At 49.8% G+C, this 18011-nt stretch overlaps 1 long non-coding RNA gene across 1 annotated transcript; it reads left to right on the top strand.

The window, feature by feature from the left end:
- The first annotated feature begins 2234 nt into the window (after positions 1-2234).
- On the top strand, positions 2235-7389 carry LOC144673122 (uncharacterized). The gene is made up of 2 exons (XR_013574263.1): positions 2235-2296; positions 6743-7389. It is a non-coding gene; the product is annotated as an uncharacterized LOC144673122 (long non-coding RNA).
- The last annotated feature ends 10622 nt before the right edge of the window (positions 7390-18011 follow it).

Below are 18011 nucleotides of genomic sequence, written 5' to 3'. Positions count from 1 at the left end.
GAGGGAGGGGGTGAGGGGTGGGGGTGAGGAGGTGAGGGGGTAGGTGGGTGAGGGGGTAGGTGGGTGAGGGGGTAGGTGGGTGAGGGGTAGGTGGGTGAGGGGGTAGGTGGGTGAGGGGGTAGGTGGGTGGGTGAGGGAAGGAGGGAGGGGGTGGGTGGGTGAGGGGGTAGGTGGGTGAGGGGGTAGGTGGGTGAGGGGGGTAGGTGGGTGAGGGGGTAGGTGGGTGAGGGGGTGAGGGAGGGAGGGGTAGGTGGGTGAGGGGGTGAGGGAGGGAGGGGGTGAGGGAGGGAGGGGGTGGGGAGGGAGGGAGGGAGGGGGTGGGTGGGTGAGGGAGGGAGGGAGTGGGTGGGGGAGGGGGTAGGTGGGTGAGGGGGTAGGTGGGTGAGGGGTAGGTGGGTGAGGGGGTAGGTGGGTGAGGGGGTAGGTGGGTGAGGGGGTAGGTGGGTGAGGGGGTAGGTGGGTGAGGGGGTAGGTGGGTGAGGGGGTGAGGGAGGGAGGGGGTGGGTGAGGGAGGGAGGGAGGGAGGGGGTGGGTGGGTGAGGGAGGGAGGGAGGGAGGGTGGGTGAGGGGGTAGGTGAGGGAGGGAGGGGGTGGGTGGGTGAGGGAGGGAGGGGGTGGGTGGGTGAGGGGGTGGGTGGGTGAGGGGGTAGGTGGGTGAGGGGGTAGGTGGGTGAGGGGGTAGGTGGGTGAGGGGGTAGGTGGGTGAGGGGGTAGGGGGTGGGTGGGTGAGGGAGGGAGGGGGTGGGTGGGTGAGGGAGGGAGGGGGTGGGTGGGTGAGGGGGGAGGGGGTGGGTGGGTGAGGAGAGGGGGGTGGGTGGGTGAGGGGTTAGGTGAGCGAGTGGGAAAGTAGAGGGGTGCACTGTTTGTCGAGGGTTCCGGGTGGTGTTTGGGGGCTCGTTTGTTGTGGAGGTGCCAGTAATTAACCAATTTTTAAACTGTCTAATATTTCCTGGGTAATATACAATCGGGGTAACTCCCGTGTATCCTGCGAAATCTCCGAATCTAGTTCAGAAACGGAAACATTCAGAGAAACAGGGAATCCGCATTCCGTCATACTGACCCTCCGACAGTGCGGCGCTCCCTCAGCGCTGACCCTCCGACAGTGCGGCACTCCCTCAGCGCTGACCCTCCGACAGTGCGGCGCTCCCTCAGCGCTGACCCTCCGACAGTGCGGCGCTCCCTCAGCGCTGACCCTCCGACAGTGCGGCGCTCCCTCAGCGCTGACCCTCCGACAGTGCGGCGCTCCCTCAGCGCTGACCCTCCGACAGTGCGGCGCTCCCTCAGCGCTGACCCGCTGAGAATACCAGCCTGGCTTTATGGGTCATCTCCCTGGAGGGATGCTCCAACCCACAAACCTCTGATTCAGAGGCGGGTGAGGGATACACACTGAGCCTCGTGAACCCCAGCATATGCCCCGTCAATGATCCTCCGCCATCTCATGCGCGCCCTGGGCGAGAGTCAAAGGTCGGGGTCAGAGTGCAGAGGTGAATTGCTCCACCAATAGGAAGACCTTCCATCCCACCTCAGGACTTGCCTTTCTATTGCGCCTTTCACCACCTCAGGTTGTCCCAACGTGCTTCACAGACCATGAAATACTTCCGAAATGTGGTTGTTGTTGTAGTGCAGGAAACACAGCAGCCGGTTTGGAAACAAAACCCTCTTGTTATTTTACCCTTTGGCACCCGTGAGGTCATGTGTGACCCGACTCCACTTTAAGGCCTCTAGGGAATTGGGAGTCCTTCTTAAACTCGCTTGTCTCAAATTATGTAGATACCTTCTGGCCTAACGTTGAAGTAATATCCTCAGTTTTGCCACACCTGCTCCCACTTGATGTGCTTAATGTCTCCCAGGAGGGTCACCATCTGAATTTCAGAGGGGAAATTTCCTCTAATCCTCTCCCACCCTCCAGCTCCACGCCTCCCACTCTAAAACAAATCTGTCCGGGCCCCTCTCACCCTCTCCGGGTGGGATTCTCCCGTTGCCTTGGTGACAGGAGGCGAGGCGATTTTTCGAGGCCCGGTTCTCCCACCCAGTGGGAGCCCCGGTTGCGCTCAGCTCCTCCCCATGACGACGGGAAGATTGCCGCGTTGAATCGTTTGCGATTAAAGCGCCGCTGGCCTTGACGGAAGGTTTGCGAGTGACTCTGGGCTGAGGGGGAGGCGATCGGACAGCGCAATATTCACTAACAGGAGCGAGGTCCCCTTTACTCACTCTGTGTGGCCCTTTCATTCTGACAGTCCGAGGCCATCCTTACTGGATCATCAAGAACAGCTGGGGTGCAGACTGGGGCGAGGAGGTAAGTACTTCCCGTTGCTGCATAAGACCGAGGAGGAGGCCATTCTGCCCCTCGAACCTGCTCTGCCATTCAATAAGATCGTGGCTGACCTGTTTGTGTTTCGAGTTCCACGTTCCCATCTACCCCCCGATAACCTTTGATCCCCTTGCCTAACAAGAATCTATCTACTTCTGCCTTAAAAATATTCAGTGACCCCGCCTCCACCCCCTTCTGAGGCAGAGAGTTCCAAAATCTCACGACCCTCTGAGAGAAAAAAATTCTCCTCATCTCTGTCCTAAAAGGGCGACCCCCTAATTTTAAAACAGTGACCCCCCTAGTTCTGGTCTCACCCACAAGAGGAAACATCCTTTCCATGTCCACCTTGTCAAGGCCGTTCAGGGTCTTGTATACTTCAATCAAATCACCCCCTCACTCTTCTAAACTCCAGTGGAAACAAGCCCAGTCTGTCCAACCTTTCCTCATGAGACAACTCAGCTCATTCCAGGTATCAATCTAGTAAACCTCCTCTGAACCCGCCTCCAACGCATTTACATCCTTCCTTAAATAAGGAGACCAAACTGCACACAGTATTCGAGATGTGGTCTTACCAATGCCCTGTATGACTGCAGCATAACATCCTTACTTTAATGTTCAATCCCTCTCGTAATAAAGGATAGCGTTCCATTAGCCTCCTTAATTGCTTTCTCCACCTGCATACTAACATTTTGTGATTTGTGCACTAGAACACCCAGATCCCTCTGCACCTCAGAATTGTGCAACCATTCTCCATTTAAGTAATACTCTGCTTTTTTTATTCTTCCTGCCCAAGTGAACAACTTCACATTTTCCCACATTGTTCTCCATCTGCCAGATTTTCCCCACTCACTCAACTTATCTATATCTCTCTGCAAACTCCTCATGTCCTCTTCACAACATACTTTGTGTCATTTGCAAATTTAGCTACCATGCCTTCTCTCTCCTCACCTAAGTCATTGATGTAAATTGTAAACGTTGAGGCCCCAGCACAGACCCCTGCGGGACTCCACTAGTCATATCCTGCCAATCAGAAAAAGACCCATTTATGCATACTCTGTTTTCTGCCAGCCAGTCAATCTTCTATCCAGGATAATATGTTACCCCCCAACACCAGGAGCTTTTATTTTCCACAATAACCTTTGATGTGGCACCTTATCAAATGCCCTCTGGAAATCCAAGTCCAGCACATCTACAGGCTCCCCTTTATCCACTGCACATGGTCTTTCAAAAAACTCCAATAAATTGGTTAAACATGATTTCCCTTTCACAAAACCATGTTGACTCTTCCTGATTACCTTTAGTTTTTCTAAGTGCCCAGCTATAATCTCTTTAATGATCGATTCTAACACCTTCCCCATGACAGACGTCAAGTTAACTGGCCTATAGTTTCCTGTTTTCTGTCTCCCTCCCTTCTTGAATAGAGGGGTTATATTTCCAGTCTAATGGAAACAGTCTCTCCCTATTTACTCTATCAAACCCCCTCATGATGTTAAACGCCTCGATTAAATCTCCCCCTTAACCTTCTCTGCTCTAAGGAGAACAACCCCAGCTTCTCCAGTCTCTCCACATTAACTAAAGTCCCTCATCCCTGGTCCCATTCGGGTAAATCTCCCTCCGCACCCTCCCCCAGGGCCTTGACATCCTTCCTAAAGTGCGGTGCCCGGAGTGGAACACAATGCTCCAGCGAAGAGTTTTATATAAGAGTTCACTATAATGCCCTTAACAGCGTCAACAACTTGTCCTGCCACCTTCAAAGGTTTAAGTCTCTCTGTTCCTACACAGCCTTTAAAATTCAGATCGCCCATTAATCTTCTACACGCGAGGCAATACAAGCCTAATCTGTGCATCCTGTCCTTCTAATCTAACCATTTTAGCCCCAAACTCATCCTAGATGAACTGAAAGTCAATGGGCTCTGTCAGAGTATCCCCATCACCTCGTCCCCATGGCGTACAGAACTCACTCACTGTGTAGCCCGCCATCTTTTGGTAAATGCCCCTCATGCCCCAAGGCTCTCAGTCGGCCCATTCCCTGCCACTGCCCCCTGTTCGAAGGTGTGAGCTTATCCAGTATTGCTCCCTCTCCTCTTGGAAAGACTCTGCTCGGACAAGTAAAACCCTTCCTTGGTGGGCTGATTAACAATGGGGGTGGGCATCACGGCCCACTCGCAATAAAATCATAAGAAATATGATATAAATATGTTCCCACCTCCCTAATAGGAGCAGGAGTAGGCCATTCGGCCCCTCGAGCCATTCAATAAGATCATGGCTGACCTGGTGGTGGCCTCAACTCCTCTTTGCTGCCTGCCCCCCACCCGATTACCCTCGACTCCCTTGCCAGTCGAAAATCTAACTCAGCCTTGAATATATTCAATGACCCGGCCTCCACTGCTCTCTGGGGGAGAGAATTCCACAGACTGATGAAGAAATTCCTCCTCATCTCCGTCTTAAATGGGAGACCCTTTATTTTGAAACTGTGCCCCCCTCGTTCTAGACTCCCCCACGAGGGGGGAATCATCCTCTCAGCATCCTCCCTGTCAAAGCCCCCTCAGAGTCTTATACGTTTCAATGAGATCACCTCTCACTCTTCCAAATTCCAATGAGTTTAGGCCCAACCTGCCCAACCTTTCCTCATAAAACAAACCCCAGGAATCAGCCAGGTGAACCTTCTCTGAGCTGCCTCCAATGCGAGTATATCCCTCCTTAAGTAAGGAGACCAAAACTGCACACAGTACTCCGGGTGTGGTCTCACCAATGCCCTGTACAGCTGCAGCAAGGCTTCCCCACTTTTATATTCCATTCCCCTTTGCAATAAATTATAACATCCCATTTGCCTTCCTAATCACTGGCTGTACCTGTGTGCTAACTTTTCATGGTGCATGTACAAGGACACCCAGATCCTTCTGTACTGCAGCATTCTGCAGTCTCTCTCCATTTAAATAATATTCTGCTTCTCTATTCTTCCTGCAAAAGTGAACAACCTCATATTTCCCTGCATTATACTCCACCTGCCAAAGTTTTGCCCATGCACTTAACCTATCTATATCCCTCTGCAGACTCTCTGTATCCTCCTCACAACTTACTTTCCTACTTATCTTCGCGTTGGCAATAAATTTAGCTGCGATACATTCGCTTCCTTCATCCAAGTCCTCAATATAGATTATAAATGGTTGAGGCCCCCAGCACTGACCCCTGTGGCACTCCAATAGTTACAGTTTGCCAACCTGAAAATGACCCATTTATCCTGACTCTCTGCTTCCTGTTAGTCATCCAATCCTCCCTCCACGCTAATGTATCACCCCCAACACCATGAGCTCCTGTCTTGTGCAGTAACAATTTATGTGGCACCTTATCGAATGCCTTATGGAAGGTCAAATGCACCACATCTACTGGTTCCCCTTTAGCTACCGCGTTTATCACATTCTCAAAGAACACTAATAAATGTATCAACACCAGTGCATGATACAGTGTAGCAGGTGGAAAGAGGGGAGGAGGGGATCACGGGATGGTGTTTGGGAACGGGAAACCCCTCCCCAACCAACTATAGCCCGCAGATAGGAGGCTGAATCTGAGGCCTCAGTCTGTACCTCAGCATGACAGCGGTTATATGACAGGAAGAAAGATCTTGTTTTCAAACAGCAGGAGGCCATTCAGCCCATTGTGCCTGTGTCAGCTCTGAGGGAGCTATCCAATTAGCCCCACTGATTTATCCGCTTTCCCCCTGCAAATTTACTTCCCTGCAATCTGGGGAAATTTTGCCGGGTTATCGAGGAGCGTTCTGGTTTCCAAGGAGACAGCCCACGCTGTGGTGGGGTGGAGTGGGGGGTGCAAAGCAGTGACTACTCGCAGGGCCACCAGCACTGACTTGGATGGCGATGTGGTTCCGAGTGAGAGATTGGGATCGTTCCCGTTGATTTGTGTGTGGCTCCGATGATGGGAGCACAGTTGGTCACAGTGCCACTATTAACAACCCCATAGGTCTTTGGGAATCCCGCTGACTGGATCCCAAAACACGGGGAAAATGGGAAAAGGGATTGTTCCATTAGAATCTATCCAATAAGAGTCGTTGGGAAGGAATTGGATCGCTGGAATTCTGGCCAATGGGATGGACGGGTCCATTGACATACTGGCCAATGAGAGTAAGATTATAGTGTTCTCACTCTCTCTCTCTCTTTCCTTCTCTCTCCCCCCACATCTCTCTTTCCCTGTATATATACGATATATATGAACACATCATCGAAATCCTGGCCAATGAGAGTAAGATTAGTGTTCCCACTCTCTCTCGCTCTCTCCCTTTCCTTCTCTCTCTCCTCACATCTCTCTTTCCCTGTATATATACAATGTATATGAACACATCATTCTCAATGTGGGAAATCTGCACTGTCTCAAAGGCCCGTTGATGCAAGTCATTTTTTCCCACCATTTATCCCACAGGGATACTTCCGTCTCTACCGGGGAGAGAGAGCTTGCGGAATCAACAGGTTCCCCGTCACCGCTATTGTCTAATAGAAGAGCTGGCAAATCGCACGGAGAGACACGGGCAGTTCCACCGCACGCAGCCCTTCAGGAGGAGGGAGCTCAGATTCGCAGCTTAACGCAGCTTCGGTGCTCAAAAGGGGATCGTCCTAGACCCCCACCCCCACCCCCACCCCCACCCCCCACCCCCCAACACCCCCCGCCCCTTGGCGATGCCAATCGCACTTCCCAATTCCAGTGCCATTCCCTGACCCGCTCAGTACCAGATGTTACACCGGTATCAGGCACTCTCTAAACGCCCGATTCATGTACAAGTCGCAAGGCCCCATTTCAGATCCAATCGGCAACTGGTTCCAGGTAAAAACAAACCAGAAATGTTGAAGAAAAACGATCGTGTGATTTTGGGAGTTGACTTTTAATAATAACCAACCAATCAGGGGCAACTTGTAATTCTGGCCAATGGGAAGTGATTGTTTGATTGGAATTCTACCTGATTGGAAGGGATTGGTCCATTGTATTGCTGTTGTCCAATTTAACTCGACTGTATCTCAAACAGATGTGGTTTTCAGCTTTTGCGATAGTTTAATAAAGCAACATGAACATCCCAGTGACTTGAGTTATTTTGTTATCACTATCTCTGGGGAACCCAATCAGCCTCTGGCCCAGCCTATTGCCCTGCTAAGTCTTAGAAAGGGGGAATGATGGGGTGAGATGAAGAGAGGGTGAGAAGAGGCTCGAGTGGAGCATTAACACCAGCACGGAGCAGGTGGGCCGAATGGCCTGTTTCTGTGTCAAACTCATCGCTTAGATTCCAGTCTGTAACTCACTGCCGGGTATCTGTTATTCTATATATAAACCACCCGAACCCCTCGATTAGATTCCAGTCTGTAACTCACTCCCGGATACATGTTATTCTATATATAAACCACCCGAACCCCTCGATTAGATTCCAGTCTGTAACTCACTCCCAGGTATCTGTTATTCTATATATAAACCACCCGAACCCCTCAATTAGATTCCAGTCTGTAACTCACTCCCGGGTATCTGTTATTCTATATATAAACCACCCCGACCCCCTCGATTAGATTCCAGTCTGTAACTCACTCCCGGGTATCTGTTATTCTATATATAAACCACCCGAACCCCTCGATTAGATTCCAGTCTGTAACTCACTCCCGGGTATCTGTTATTCTATATATAAACCACCCGAACCCCTCGATTAGATTCCAGTCTGTAAGTCACTCCCGGATACATGTTATTCTATATATAAACCACCCGAACCCCTCGATTAGATTCCAGTCTGTAACTCACTCCCGGGTATCTGTTATTCTATATATAAACCCCCTGAACCCATCGATTAGATTCCAGTCTGTAACTCACTCCCGGGTATCGGTTATTCTGTATATAAACCACCCAAACCCCTCGATTAGATTCCAGTCTGTAGCTCACTCCCAGGCATTTGTTACACTATATATAAACCCCCCCGAACCCCTCGATTAGATTCCAGTCTGTAACTCACTCCTGGATATATATTATTCTATTTATAAACCACCCGAACCCCTCGATTAGATTCCAGTCTGTAACTCACCCCCGGGTATCGGTTATTCTATATATAAACCACCCTGAACCTCTCGATTAGATTCCAGTCTGTAACTCACTCCCGGGTATTTGTTAGTCTGTATATAAACCACCCGAACCCCTCGATTAGATTCCTGTCTGTAACTCACTCCCAGGTATCTGTTATTCTATATATAAACCACCCGAATCCCTCGATTAGATTCCAGTCTGTAACTCACTCCCGGGTATCTGTTATTCTATATATAAACCACCCCGAACCCCTCGATTAGATTCCAGTCTGTAACTCACTCCCAGGTATCTGTTATTCTATATATAAACCCCCCCGAACCCCTCGATTAGATTCCAGTCTGTAACTCACTCCCAGGTATCTGTTATTCTATATATAAACCACCCCGAACCCCTCGATTAGATTCCAGTCTGTAACTCACTCCCGGGTATCTGTTATTCTATATATAAACCCCCCCCGAACCCCTCGATTAGATTCCAGTCTGTAACTCACTCCCGGGTATCTGTTATTCTATATATAAACCACCCGAACCCCTCGATTAGATTCCAGTCTGTAACTCACTCCCGGGTATCTGTTATTCTATATATAAACCACCCCGAAACCCTCGATTAGATTCCAGTCTGTAACTCACTCCCGGGTATCTGTTATTCTATATATAAACCACCCCGAGCCCCTCGATTAGATTCCAGTCTGTAACTCACTCCCGGGTATCTGTTATTCTACATATAAACCACCCGAACCCCTCGATTAGATTCCAGTCTGTAACTCACTCCCGGGTATCTGTTATTCTATATATAAACCACCCCGAACCCCTCGATTAGATTCCAGTCTGTAACTCACTCCCGGGTATCTGTTATTCTATATATAAACCCCCCGAACCCCTCGATTAGATTCCAGCCTTGGAATCTTTTGCGGGATGTGCTGACGTATTGGTAATAATGTTGAATTTGGAATCTATTAGCCCACATAATGACCTGTGGATGTGTCAGCTGATGGAATTAAATTTCTGTCAATAAACCTGGAATTAAAAGCGCGAATGAGGAATGCTGGCCAGGAAACCATTACTGATCCTGGTAAAAATCCATCTGCTTCACTAATGTCCTTTGCAGTCCTGCCACATCCACTTGTGAATGGTGGTGGACAATTAAACAACTCACTGGAGGAGGAGGCTCCACAAATATCCCCATCCTCAATGCTGGGGGAGCCCAGCACATCAGTGCAATAGATAAGGCTGTAGCATTCACAACAATCTTCAGCCAGAAGTGCCAAGTGGATGATCCATCTCTGCATCCTCCAGAGGCCCCCAGCATCACAGATGCCAGTCTTCAGCCAATTCGATTCACTCCACGTGATATCAAGAAATGGCTGAAGGCACTTGATACTGCAAAGGCTATGGGCCCTGACAACATTCCGGCAATAGTACTGAAGACTTGTGCTCCAGAACTAGCCACCACCCGAACCAAACTGTTCCAGTACAGCTACAATGCTGGCATCTACCCGGTAATGTGGATAATTGCCCAGGTATGTCCTGCCCAGTAACAACAGGAAAAATCCAACCCGGCCAATTACCGCCCCATCGGTCTACTCTCGATCATCAGCAAAGTGATGGAAGGCGTCATCAACAGTGTTATAAAACAGCACGTACTCAGCAATAACCTGCTCACTGATGCTCAGTTTATGTTCTGCCAGGGTCATTCAGCTCCTGACCTTGTTACAGCCTTGGTCCAAACATGGACAAGAGAGCTGAACTCAAGAGGTGAGGTGAGAGTGACTGTTGGCCTCTGTTATGATATGAGGTACTTGTACCTTTAAGGAGGCATATCTTAAACTGCTGCTATGAATCCCATGCCTCTGTGTTCATTATGCAGCCATAGGAATGGAAATCAGATGTACTTTACATTACTCTTGAGTTAATTCTATCTGTATGTAGTCTTATCTACAAATAAAGCACTCATATCGCTGTATTACCAATCCTTTGTGTATGATTGGTATGTTTACGCGGAATAGAAGAATCTAGCATGGTGGCAGCATGTTTTTAAAGATTTGACTGACAAGCGGTTCAACATCATGAAAAGCCACAACCCGTGGCCAGAGAGGTACAACCAAGAGCACGTACAAAGCGGCGTCAGGACAAGATCCACAGGACGTCTAGCCAAGCGACGCGATCAGACGATGGGGACATTGACACACAAAGCGAGCTGACATTTTCAACATGGCGAACATCAAAGCATGTATTGATTGGCACTGTGGCACCAGCAGAAGCCTCTGCCACTGTCTGGATTATATGACCACAGGTGCAGGGGCGCCATAACCTATAAGCAACACAGGACACGGGTGCAGCTGCAAGCATCCTTCCATTTCGCACGCTGAAATGGATGGACCTGCAGAAGAGGCAAGTGACGGATTCAACCAACCGCTGCCACGCTCACCGTGTACACATTGGCTCGGAGAGTCTGCCCCTAGGATCCATTGCTCTCCAGTGTCACTATTGAAGAGGGTACTCCCTTCAATCCTGCAACTACATAGGCCAGTTGAAGAGGAGAAATTACAATCCCCGATCACACAGCGACCACAGAGGCTCAGGCTTCCCTTTAACTGGTTTTATTCCAGCACATGCAAGGGAGCTGCAATCATTCCAAAGAATCAAGACCCAACTCCCAGACTGATTACATTTCATTACTTTTGTACTTTTTTCTTATCATAATACATTTGAGCACTTTTGAATACATCCAATCGATAATCCACACACCGGTCCCATACTAACTCTATCCTATTGAGCACATAAACATGTGATTTTGCTAACCAATTATTCTAAAGGGTGTGTACATAATTATATTATCCAATCAAAATTAAAACACGCACGCAAAGACCTTGGTTCTCACAACTCAATGCTGCTTATATTTCATCAAAGACCCCTTTGTCCATTGTATGTCTTCCCATATCTAAGCTAAAACCATCTGCCCCCTTCCCTATGTGAGAGGGGAGTACATGCAATCTATTTTATATCCTCCTTGTGTCTTCAGCCTGGCTCTCAAGGCTGTGCAATGTTCATCTAGTAATCGTCGACTCTTAATGCGTTTACCAGCCAGGTCTGCCTGGAGATTTTAAGTGTTCTTCAGTAAATTCTTACTGTGTTCTTTTTTTTAGCATTTAAAATTTTCCCCCAACACCATCAAAGGCCACTCTGGTCAGCCCAGTATATCTTATGCTGTGCACACCACTGGTCCAATGTTCACAGGCCGACTAGAATTCAGGGATTTAAAACAAAAATGGGAAGTGTTGGAAAAGCTCAGCAGGTCTGGCAGCATCTGCGGAGAGAGAGAGAGAGAGACGGTTAACCTTGTCGGTCCAATATGACTCTTCTTCGGAGCCCTGCTGGGGTCCAACCCCAATTACCACCCACGACTCTAAGACGAAGGCAACGGAACACAAGGGCACCCCAAGTAGCCGGCCTAACAACCCGGATTGATCCCAAGGGATTGGAGGTCATTAAGGGTGATGCAGTAATGGGCCTACGTGCAGATATTCTGCTCCATCCATCGAGCCGCTGTGTGGTTGCACCATTCAGGCCCAGAACAAGCCGGAAGCCGACCTTGGTGGGGTGGAGAGAGGCGGCACGGCCCGAAAAGCCGAAAGAGGCCTAAAGCCGCTCTCGAAGAACTTTGACCGAAGCAGAGTGTCGTGAACCAGGAGGGTCACACCCAGCCTCAGTGGCCGGAACCTTCCCCCTCCCCAGAGCGTTGGCGTCGGGCGTTATGGCGGGCGTGAGCGGGGAAACACGGCGAGGAGGTCGACGAGCGGTTTTACGAGGCCCAGTTTGCGATCGCCCCGCTCCGCCCGTCAGCGTTTCCCGCTGCGAATGTCATTTGAATACATTAGCATCTCATTACAAGCCCGGCTCGCCAGAGTGAACGTAGAGTGAACTGTATCGCAACGGGATGTAAGAGGCGCCCACCGGGCAGCCTGCACCTCGCTCGCCGCTTCGAGGCTAGGCCGCCCCGCCCTGCGTCGCGTAGCGCTGGCGGGATTCAGCGCCAGGCTTCGCAGGCAGTGCGGCACCGAGGGGTTGCCGCAGGCCGGTCTCTGCCTACCAGGCCAGCGGTGAGGCAGGGGGGTTGGCGTCTAATGGGCTGTGGGGCTCAGGCTCCACTGGGGGAGATGGGCCTGCAGGGCTAGGGCTGTATTTGGGGGTCACGGCTTGCCGGGGGGTGGTGGGGAGGTTGCGCTCAGACACGTGGCTGGTGGGGAGTGGGGGGGGGGAAGAAGGTGCGGCGGGGAGGGGGGTGGGGTTGGTATATGTTGAGAGGTCCCCAAGATGGGGGTGGGTGAGACCTACTCGGGCCCGTGGTGGGGGGGCACACCCACTTCTAAATGCTCAGGGGCTAACGGGCAGACATGGACCAGAAGCACGACGGGATCAAGGAATACGGTGGGGTGGGTGGGTGGATGGAGAGGTCCCTGAGGCTAAAGGGTTTGTGAATATTGGCCGGAGCAGAAGGGAATGAGAGCTCCTTGGTAGTTTTAACACAATCTCTTGACGTGGGAGTAATTTCCACTTGGTGCGAGAAGTGGGACAGTAATCCCGTCTTCAACATTGATAGCGATGAGCAGACTTGATGGGCCAAATGGCCTAATTTCTGCTCCTATGTCTTATGTCTTATGGAAGGATAACACACCAGGAAAAGACAAGAAGAGACAAGTGCAGGTTAACAGGGCTGGAGTGAGCCCACTGTTGATACGCAAGACATGGCGGACTATGCCAGTAGCTTTGCCACCTCCATCTGGATAGCTTATTGCGTCATGACCAGTAATTGACATAATTACACCTTCACTGCTGCTAACTGGGTGATTCCACATCTCTGCGCCGTAACCTAGCATTAACGCTAATGGTAGGCCTCTCCGAGGTTTATTTTGGACAGGGACAGAGGTCAGGAATGACAAATCAACATTTATCTCCCGCTGGATTGAAGTTCTTCTGCACCCTGGAGGTGAGATATTGCGGCTGTCATCAGTCTGAGCTCCGGCCTGTGGGGAACTGAGTTAAAACATCCAAAGCCTCATTTCACTTGCACGCAAGGAGGCAAGGTTTGTATTTCCATCAGCCCCGGACTGTTTACAGGCGACCAGAGGTGAAGGGGTCAGTTCTAGCCACACCCGGCTATTTCCAGTAGATTGCTGACAAATTTTGGAACGTAATCTAAACTTGGAGTTTGCTGGTATCCAGTTCTATTTCCATTTGCAACTCCTCAGGTGATGAAGTCAGCTTGAGGTGATGCACTGGGGTAGGACAAACAAGGCACGGGGATACACGATGAATGGTAGGGCCCTGGGAAGTACTGAGGGTCAGAGGGACCTTGGTGTGCAAGTCCACCGGTCCCTTAAGGTAGCGGGACAGGTAGATAAGGTTGTTAAGAAGGCATATGGGATACTTGCCTTTATTAGCCGAGGAATAGAATATAAGAGCAGGGAGGTTAGGCTGGAACTGTATAAAATGCTGGTTAGGCCACAGCTAGAGTATTGTGTGCAGTTCTGGAATCCGCATTATAGGATGTGATTGCACTAGAGAGAGTGCAGAGGAGATTTACCAGGATGTTGCCTGGGCTGGAGAGTTTTAGTTATGCGGAGAGATTGGATAGACTGGGGTTATTTTCCCTGGAGCAGAGGAGATTGAGGGGGGACATGATTGAGGTGTATAAAATTATGAGGGGCATAGATAGGGTAGACAGGAAGGAACTTTTCCCCTTGGTGGAGGGATCAATAACCAGGGGGCATAGATTTAAGGTAAGGGGCAGGAGGTTTAGAGGGGATGTGAGGAAGATTTTTTTCACCCAGAGGGTGGTGGGAATCTGGAACTCACTGCCTGAAAGGGTGGTAGAGGCAGAAACCCTCATAACATTTAAGAAGTGGATGAGCACTTCCGAGGCCCTGGCATACAAGGCTATGGGCCTAGTGCTGGAAAATGGGATTAGAATAGTTAGGTACTTGTTTGACCAGCGCAGACTCGATGGGCCGAAGGGCCTTTTTCTGTGCTGTAGACCTCTATGACTCTATGGGCAACATTCAGGTTTGGGTTTACTTGGGCAAGTAACATTCAATGCCCCCACACACACAAATGCCAGGGCAAAGGCCGTCTCCAACAAGGGGCCTCCCTTTCGGCATTTAACAGCCCGCCAGCGAGCTGGCATGTGTTCCCCGTGCGTGCATAATGAGGTGGGCAGCGGACGATGTGGCGCGAAAGCCCAGCATTGTGGCCGGGGTGGGGGGGATAGACGTCGGTTCCCACGCTTAGTGCAACGCGGGGAAAGTGCCGCCCAGTGCTAGTGTCGGATGTGTGCCGGGAAAAGGCTACACACGCTCAGACACAGGACAAATGTGTTCCTGAACTCATTGGCGCACTTCTCTATCAGAACCTTTGACAGGAGTTTGACGTACGGATGAGAATAGGCACTCAGGGCTGACTCACTGACTGAACATTTTAATGCACTGAAATAGTCTTTAATACATATTTAATTAAAGTTAGATCTTTGTGGTAGGGTCGTTTGCTTTCTTTTATATATATATATTATTTAACGAACGAGAAATGTACCTGAAGCAAATTTCCATATGGATCATAACAAAGTGAATTGGGTGAATTAAATCGGCGTCCGGCACCACTGAAATTGGTATAGTTCCATCACGAAAGATGGGTCTATACATATATTTGTTTGGACCTTAGGCATCTGAATGCAGCTCCAGAATGACGCTCTCATAAAATTCCCACACTTGAGGGACTGAACCCCAAGTGTGCGAACATCAAACTCATGGAGTACAAGAGCAGGGAGGCCATGTTGAGCTTGTATAAGACACTAGTTAGACCTCAGCTGGAGTATCGTGTACAGTTCTGGGCGCCACACTATAGGAACGCTTTGGAGGGAGTGCAGAAGAGGTTTGCAAAAATGGTTCCAGGCATGAGAAACTTCAGTGATGAAGATAGAGTGGAGAGGCTGGGAGTGTTCTCTTTGGAGAGGAGGGGGCTAAGAGGAGATTTGATAGAGGGGTTCAAAACCGTGAAGGGGGCTGGACAGAGTAGATGGGGAGAAACCCTTCCCTCTCGTAAAAGGATCGAGAATGAGGGGGGCACCGATTGAAAGCGATTTGCAAAAGATGCAAACGTGAGGTGAGGAAAAACAGCGAGTGGTTCGGGTCTGGAATGCGCTGCCCGGGAATGTGGCAGAGGCAGGTTCAATCGAGGCATTCCAGAGGGCATTAGATGCTTATTTGAATACGAAGAATGTGCAAGGGTTATGGGGAAAAGGCAGGAGTTCGGCACTGACTCAGAACGTTCATTCGGGAAGCCAGCGCAGGCACGATGGGCTGAATGGCCTCCTTCTGCGCTGTCACAGTCCTGTGATTCTTTTCTAAACTCAGCGCTAAGAATGGCTACTGGTCGGTACCTCAGGGAGAGACACCCCAGGAGGCTCTGCTTCCAAAGGTTACCGTTCTGGCTTTCCATTAGCCAGGATATTTTAACCAGCAATGGCATAGTGGCTGGACTAGTAACCCAGAGCCCCAGGGTGATGCTCTGGGAACCTGAGTTCAAATCCTACCATGGCAGATTGTGGAATTTGAATTCAATAGCAACCTGGAAGTGATTGTTGTTTAAAAACCCATTTGTCTCACTAATGCCCCCTGGGGGCCAATCCATACATTAACAGAAGAAGTCCTTGAAATTTATCCTAATTCCTCTAACCTTTCACTTAAATGTCCATATCCTTCTCTTGAAATGGGGAAAGTGACTGAATTCTCTTGATAGTGAGTCGCTTTGCCTTTTCTTTCATATGGTGTGGGGTATTACTGGCAAGGCCAGCATTTGTTGCCCACACATACCCCTTAACCTGAGTGTGTGGCCTCACTACAGCCATTTTGGAGGGTGGTTAAGAGTGAACCATGTTGCTATGGGCCTGGAGACACAGGTAGGCCAGGCCAGGTAAGGATGATAATTTTCACAGCCACCATATTACCTGGACTATTTTTCAACTGCAGATTTATTAACTGAATTTAAATACCACCAGTTCCTGTGGTGGGATTTGAACCTACGCCCCCTCCAGAGGATTAGCCTGGACTTCTGAGTCCAGTAACCTTACCTCTACACCACCATTTCCCTTTATTTTCAACACAGCTAATCAAGACTCTACTGCTCGATAACCGCCTCCCTATGCCGCAGAAAGAAATAGCGTTAGTTTGTCTTCAGGATCCAGCTCTTGTGAACATGCACCCGAATTAGTGAGGCCATTCGGCCCCTTGAGCCTGCTCTGCCATTCAATCAGAACATGGCTGACCTGATTGTAACCTCAACTCCACATTCCCGCCGACCCCCCCGATAACCTTTGACCCCCCTCGTTAGTCAAGAATCTCTCTACCTCTGCCCTAAAAATATTCAATGACCCCTGACCCTGCCTCCACTGCTCTCCGGGGATGGGAGACGCACAGGCTCACGACCCTCCGAGAGACCCGGTGTGTCTGCTCGTCTCCGTCTTAGGTGGGAGACCCCCCCCCGCCTATTTTTAAACGAAAACAGAGAAAATGCTGGAAAAACTCAGCGGGTCCGGCAGCGTCTGTGGAGGGAGAAACAGAGTTAACATTTCGAGTCCGTGTGACCCTTCTTCTGAGTTGGATGGGTGCTTGGAGAGCTACAGATGCCACTCGGTCTTCTGGGTTTTTCCAGCATTTTCTTGCTTGTGTTTTAGGTTTCCAGCTTCTGCAGTATTTAGCTTTTAGCTTTTCCCTTATTTTTAAACTGCGTCCCCTGGTTCTAGTCTCTCCCACAAGGGGAAACATCCTCCCAGCATCCTCCCTGCCAAGTCCTCTCAGGATCTTATATGATTCAATAAGATCGCCTCTCGTTCTTCTAAACTCCAATGGACACAGGTCCAGCCTTTCCTCATAAGATAGAAACATAGAAACATAGAAACTAGGAGCAGGAGGAGGCCATTCGGCCCTTCGAGCTTGCTCCACCATTCATTATGATCATGGCTGATCATCCAACTCAATAGCCCTGCTCCCGCTTTCTCCCCATACCCTTTGATCCCTTTCGCCCCCAAGAGCTATATCCAACTCCTTCATGTTTTGGCCTCAACTACTTTCTGTGGTAGCGAATTCCAATCTCTGGGTGAAGAAATTTCTCCTCATCTCAGTCCTAAATGGTCTACCCCGTATCCTCAGACTGTGACCCCTGGTTCTGGACTCCCCCACCATCGGGAACATCCTTCCTACATCTACCCTGTCTAGTCCTGTTAGAATTTTATAGGTTTCTATGAGATCCCCCCTCATTCTTCTGAACTCCAGCGAATATAGTCCTAACCGACTCGATCTCTCCTCATATGTCAGTCCCGCCATCCCAGGAATCAGTCGGGTAAACCTTCACTACACTCTCCCTATAGCAAGTACATCCTTCCTCAGATAAGGAGAGCAAAACTGCACACAATATTCCAAGTGTGGTCTCACCAAGGCCCTGTACAATTGCAGCAAGACATCCCTGTTCCTGTACTCGAATCCTCTGGCTGTGAAGGCCAACATACCATTTGCCTTCTTTACTGCCTGCTGCACCTACATGCTTACCTTCAGCGACTGGTGTACAAGGACACCCAGGTCTCGTTGCACGTT

The sequence above is a fragment of the Cetorhinus maximus genome, unplaced genomic scaffold (genome assembly GCF_964194155.1).
Source record: "Cetorhinus maximus unplaced genomic scaffold, sCetMax3.hap1.1 HAP1_SCAFFOLD_294, whole genome shotgun sequence".
Lineage (NCBI taxonomy): Eukaryota > Metazoa > Chordata > Chondrichthyes > Lamniformes > Cetorhinidae > Cetorhinus > Cetorhinus maximus.
The sequence above is the reverse complement of the archived record's forward strand: the minus strand, read 5'-3'. Positions and strand labels throughout refer to the sequence as shown.